The following is a 6,548-nucleotide window of genomic DNA, read 5'->3' as shown; positions in this document are numbered from 1 at the left end:
CAAACTCTGAAATCTGTTCTACAACTAACTGTTGAGATGCACTTTGAATTTTATTACTTTTTTGTATATATGTTATTTTTCACACAAAAAAGAGGTGGAGTATAACAGAGAAGTTAGAATTTAATAAATGAGTATGAGTACTGAATCATTATATTGATATTTCTTTTCTCCAGTGTTTTGGAGTAACTAGAAGAAAAAATGAAAGATCGTGGAACTGTAACTCATACCAAGTTACATAACAAGCAGTTCTATAACTACCTGTTAAAATGTACATGGAAATTCATTGCTTTTTTATGTATGTTATATTTTACATTTAAAAAAAAGTTATATAAAAAAAAGTTTCTTGGTACCAAAATGGTCAGGGAGCTCAATCCTTTCAGAAGGCTTATTTGTCTTAAGGAAAGGGGACTTTGCATCCTTTCAGAAAGACTCAGGAATAAACATCCCTGTGACCAATGTACCTATGTACTGCAGATGGTGCTTACTTCCTCATCTCACCAGGGAGTGATTTTAAGGTCCACTGAAAGAACAGACCCTGGAAAATGCACATGCAACTTTACATATTTGCAGAAAACTGAAAATAGCTCAGATTTTTCAGGTATTAACAGAAAGCCTTGTAGGACAGGAATTCTAAGGAACTTTGCTGCGCCATTACAGAGGTTGGTCAATAGTTTTTAGGTCCCGATCATATTGTTGGAAACATGATTAGTAGCTTGCTGCACTAGTTAATACCTATAATTTTAGAATAGGCAAGATCTGGTTGAAACATTATGAAGTTGCAAAGACTTGGAAGGGTGGTGATTCACCACTTTTTTCAAAATCAACAATTTGAAATAACAAAGACCGGTATCTTAAAAATAAGGGAAAGTTGAGTGGTGCAAAGGTGGCTCAGTGGCAGAATTCTCGCCTGCCATGCCAGAGACCCGAAATGCCCAGAGCCTGTCCATGTAAAAAAAGGGGGAAGGGGAGGTTACAAAATAAATGAATAGAAATAAATTGTTTCCATATATATAAACAGCCAATAATTAGATAAAATGCCCAGTAATGAGCTTAATGAGAAATATACACAACAATATAAAGAAATCTTAAAAATACCTCTGAATAAAACATAAAATGTCTGTTTAAAATATTGGTGGATGGGTACAAATGGCCAAGTTTTAGAGGTAGATAACAGGTCAATTGTAGTTCATCAAATCATTCCATTTTTATATGTGTTTGAAAATTTCATATAAAAAGTATTTTAAAAATCTAAAAATACTTCTGAGGTCACAAAAGCAGACTTGAAAAAATGCAATGATATACCATGTTTTTGAGCAGGAAATTAGTGTCAAAAAAGATGCCAATCAACCTACATTAATTTATAAGTTTGCTATGATCCTAGAAAAAATACTATAGGCTTAGATATTGTTAGAATGTGTATTGGTAGTACTAGAATGTTTTAGCTTGGCAAATTGATATAATGTTGATATGGGGGGGAACCCCACAAGAATAGCTGGAAACATTCTGAAAAACAGGAGAAATGAAGGGAGGTTAGCATAGTTATATAATAAAATATAAGTCCTCGGTCAATAAAACACTGAAATCTTGTTGCATTAGTAGAAAAACAGTGCAATGTAATAAAAAAGGCAATAAGAGACAGAACACATATACAGATAAGAATTTAATGGAAGATAAAGGTAGTAGCTCAAATCAGCTATGAAAACAGAACATTCAATAAACTGCTGAGACAATGGCAATCAGGAAAAACAAAGTTGAATAGACATTTTATCCCAAGCATCAAAAGAAAGAAACCAAATGGGCCAAAGGTATGAAGTTAAAAATGGAAAATATAATAATAATAATAGTAGGAAACATGGGAAAAATTGGTTATCATGTTAAAATGGAAAAGGCCAAATTATTATTCAAAATGCAGAATCCAAAAAAAATTGGTAAATTTAGCAACTCAAAAATGAAACAATTCTGAATGACAAAACACAATATAACCATGTAAAGAATAACCAGAAGAAAGCTGGAGTGCCCAACTAATGTCAGACAAAATAGGCATTAAGACAAAAACTGAAACTAGGGAAAAAGAACCCTTCTACAAAGATAAAAGGGTCAATCCACCAGAAAAACAGAGCAATTATAAACATTTCTGCATCTAACAACAGAGTCCCAAAATACATAAAGTAAAGACTGAAAATAGGAAGAGGCAATTCAATAATAGTTGGAGACTTCAATACTCCACTTTCAATAATGGACTGAACTGGGCAGAAAATAGACAACTTAATACTATAAACCTTTAGACCTAAGAAATATGAAGAGAATGCTCACTCAACAAATGCAGAATAAACACTCTTCTAAAGGGCACATTCCCCAGGATAGGCCATAAAATAAACCTGTCACTTTTTTTTTCTTTATTGGGAGCTGCATGGTCTGAGAATTGAAACCAGGTGGAAGCCTGAAAATCTGTCTCAGGTCAGACCTCCCACCCCACCTTCATCTGTCCTGAAGGCAGAGAAACAGTTTGCAGGTTATTCTTACATATTAAATAGACATCACCTTCTTTAGCTAAGGTGTAACAGGGAGGCTACAGGGAACTGCCTGAAATTGTAGAGCTGTGTTCCAGTAGCCATGTTTCTTGAAGATGATTGTATAATGATATAGCTTTCACAATGTGAATGCGTGATTGTGAAAACCTTGTGTCTGATGCTTCTTTTATGTAACTTATGGATAGATGAATAAAACATATGGATTAAAAATAAATAAATAGGGGGAGCAAATGTTAAAATAACTGTAGTATATTGAAATGCTAGTGATCACTGAGAGGGAGGGGTAAGAGGTATGGTATGTATGAATTATTTTCTGTTTTCTTTTTATTTCTTTTCCTGAATTGATGCAAATGTTCTAACAAATGATCATGATGATGAATATACAACTATGCGATATAAAAAAAGAATGTTCATATAGTAAAAAAAAAAAAAAAAAAAGTACCCATGGAGGCAAGAAAGCAATGGGATGAAATATTTAAAGTGCTGAAAGAAAACAACTGCCAACCAAGAATTTCATATTCGGTGAGCATTTCAAAAATGAGGGCAAGATTAAGACATTCCCAGGTAAAACTAAAATTAAGGGAGTTCTTAATCACTGGACTTTGCCTACAGGTAATATTAGAGGGAATTCTCCAGACTGAAAGGAAAGGACACTAGAAAGTTGTTCAAAATGGCATAAACAAGGAATGAATATGCCAGTAAAGGTAAAAATTTACAATTTTTCTATATGGATAACTGTAAATGTAAGTATTGTTATATTGTGCTTTTTTCATGTAAATCCATATTTTAATTCTTACAGATGTGAAAATACAAATGCATAAAAAGTAATGATAAATCTAGGCTTTTGACCATGTATAAAGAAATAATTTGTAACAATTTCAACAAAATGATGGGGTACAGTAGGGTAAAAGAAAAGTGTATGTGTATGCTACTGAAGTTAAATTGGTATCAAATTGTTCTAGTTTACTAGCTGCTGGAATGCAATATACCAGAAATAGAATGACTTTTAAAAGGGAAATTTAACGAGTTGCTAGTTTACAGTTCTATTGGCCCTCTTGAACCAAGGTATCTTTCTCTGGATGCCTTTGATTGTACATTTCTATTGACTTGTTTTAATTGGGACATTTTCTTGGCCTTAGAACATGATTAATAGATAAATACAATATAGTACAGACATACAATGGAATATTATTCAGCAGTGAAAGGGAATGAAACTCTGATATATGTGACAACATGGATAAACTTTGAAGACATCATGTTTGTGAAATAAGCCAGATACAAAAGGACAAATACTGTGTGATCTCACTGATATGATGTAATTAGAAAAAGCAAATTCATAAAGCCAGAAACTAGAATACCAGGGGCCAGAGTGAGGGTAGAAAAGCGGAAGTTAATGCATAAATTGTAAAGAATTTCTATCTGGATTGATTGTAAAATTTTACAGTGGTAATGGTAGCACAACATTATGAATGTAATAAATAGCAATGAATTATATATTTGAATGTAGTTAAAAGGGAAATTTATGTTGTATATATATTCCTAGAATAAAAATATAAAAATAAACAATAGAACTTCTTAACACAAAGAGCAAGCCCTTATATAACCCTTAGATAAACCATGGACCACAGTGAAAAGTATAAATACAATTATATTCTCTCATCAGTTATAACAAATCTACCACATTAATGCAACATGTTAATAATGGGGGAGTATATGGGAACTCTGTATTTTCCACACTATTTTTCTATAAACCTACAAAAGTTCTCTAATTAAAAGAAGGAATGAAAAAAAAATAATAATAAAGGTTAAATTCATACAAATATATTGTCTTACCTCAGCAGAATGAAATTAGGAAATTTTTGTGAATTTCTAACCAATCAAAGAAGAAATCGCCAGGGAAATTAGAAATCACTTTAATATAAATGAAAATTAAAATGTAGCATACAAAACTTATGAGATACTACTAAAGCACCACCTAAGGGGGAAATTATGGCAGTGAATATCTATATTTTAAGAGGGAGGTCTCAAATCTATAACCTAAATTACTAATTTAAGAAACTAGAAAAAGAAGAGCAAACTAATCCCAATGCAAACAGAAGAAAGGAAATAATAAAGATTGGAAGGGAAATTAATGAACTAGGGAATAGAAAAGCAATAGTAAATATCAACAAAACCATAAATCAACCAAATTGAAATCCTTTCACCAGACTGACCAAGAAAAAAGAGAAGACACAAATTGCTAAAATCAGGACTGAAAAGGGGGGCATCACTAGTAACCTTACAGAAATAGAAAGAAATATAAGGGAATATTCTGACTAATTGTATGTCAAAAAATTAGATACCTCCAAGGAAATGAACAAATTTGTAAAATAACACAGATTACTAAAACTGATTCAAGAAGAAACAGACATGGCATCCAATGGTGAAGGTTTCCTTGGCAACATGGGATATGATTCCCAGGGATGAGCCTGGCACTGGTACCATGAGATCAGCAATGCCATCCTGACCAAAGGGGGAAAAGAATTGTAATATATAAGGGGTCACTGGTTGAGAGAGTTCAAATAGAGTTGAAAGGCTACTGTGGGGGCTACTCTTTGGTAATCATCAACTAGATATTGTTATTTATCATTGTTTGCCAAACCACAACAAAACCATTCCTGTCAACCCTAAAGGACACCTAGAACTTTATCTGAGATTCTATAGCAGTTATGATTACTTTCCAGAAACCTACAGCCTTCAGATGCGTTCCTAGGCCAGATAGGTCCTGAAACCCAGAGGGACCAGACTCTCCAGAACATCAACTAGTTTCATTCCCCTATTCCATATTATGGACAGTCCTTTTGAACAAGAAAAAATTAGAATGGTATTAGCCCAAATACCATTGAAGATCAGGAGAAAGATCAAAGGAGAAGGTAGAGTTATAACAGAGAAGGTAGGATTTAACAAATGAGTATGACTGCTGCCTCATATTGATAATTCTTTTAGTTTCCAGTGTCTTGGAGCAGTTAGAAGGAAAAACCTAAAATTGTGGAACTGTAATCCATACCAAACTCTAAATTTAGTCATGTAACTAACTGTTGTGTGTGCTTTGAAATGTATTGCTTTTTGTATATATGTTATTTTTCACAATGATAGAAAAGAAGCCTCCCACACTCCCCAAAAAGGAGAAACAGAAAATCTGAATATACCTAAAACAAATAAAGTGATAGAATTAATAACAATAATAACAAGCAAAGAGGATCCCAGTTCCAGATGATTTTAATGGTGAACTATACGGAACGCATAGAGAAGAAATATAACCCACACCTTCTTAGCATTAAAATAAATAAAGATAGATAGATGATAGATAGATAGATAGATAGATAGATAGATAGATAGATAGATAGATAGATAGACAGACAGACAGACAGATAGATAGATAGTTAGATAGATAGATAGATAGATAGATAGATAGAAGAGGAGGAAACACTTTCCAACTGTTTCTATGAGGCTGGTATTATCGTGATATTAAAACCAGACAAAATTAATGCTATACCCAGACACTTCCCAGAGTACACTGGGCAAATAATTAAAAATCAGTGGCAAAGTCCCTTGAGAGCTGGAGAAAAAATATGGAATTATTAAACTTTCCCACCTGGGAAACCCTTGATACACTCTCAAACATTAGGGACACTCAAGTTAATAGGCGAAGCCCTTGATTTTGAGGCTTGTTCTTATCAAACTTATTTCTGTGATGGAGAAGCTAAGCCTAACTATTAATAGAGTTATTTCCTGTGCTGGTTTGAAAGGATGTATGTCCCCTAGAAAACCCATGTTTTAATCAAAATCCCATTTTGTATAAGCAGAACAATCCCTATTCAATACTGTATGTTTGAATTTGTGATGAGATCATCTCCCTGAGGATGTAACCCAATCAAGAGTGGTTGTATAATACTACTTGAAATTAGGTAGGTTTAGTCTTTCAACTTATTTATTCTTTTTCAATGTTCTTTTGGTTATTTTCAGTCCTTTGTATTT

At 33.0% G+C, this 6,548-nt stretch overlaps 1 pseudogene across 1 annotated transcript in view; it reads right to left on the bottom strand.

Annotated features, from left to right (window-relative positions):
- Positions 1-994, bottom strand: part of LOC143688463 (transcription termination factor 1, mitochondrial-like) — a 28,344-nt pseudogene extending 27,350 nt beyond the window's left edge. Inside the window, exon 1 of the transcript XR_013178091.1 lies at positions 344-994. The product of XR_013178091.1 is annotated as a transcription termination factor 1, mitochondrial-like (transcript). The remainder of the gene's footprint in view (positions 1-343) is intronic.
- Positions 995-6,548: the final 5,554 nt, after the last annotated feature.

This window comes from Tamandua tetradactyla, chromosome 6 (genome assembly GCF_023851605.1).
Source record: "Tamandua tetradactyla isolate mTamTet1 chromosome 6, mTamTet1.pri, whole genome shotgun sequence".
Classification (NCBI taxonomy): domain Eukaryota; kingdom Metazoa; phylum Chordata; class Mammalia; order Pilosa; family Myrmecophagidae; genus Tamandua; species Tamandua tetradactyla.
Note: the sequence above shows the minus strand (reverse complement) of the source record. Positions and strands in the feature narration are given on the sequence as shown.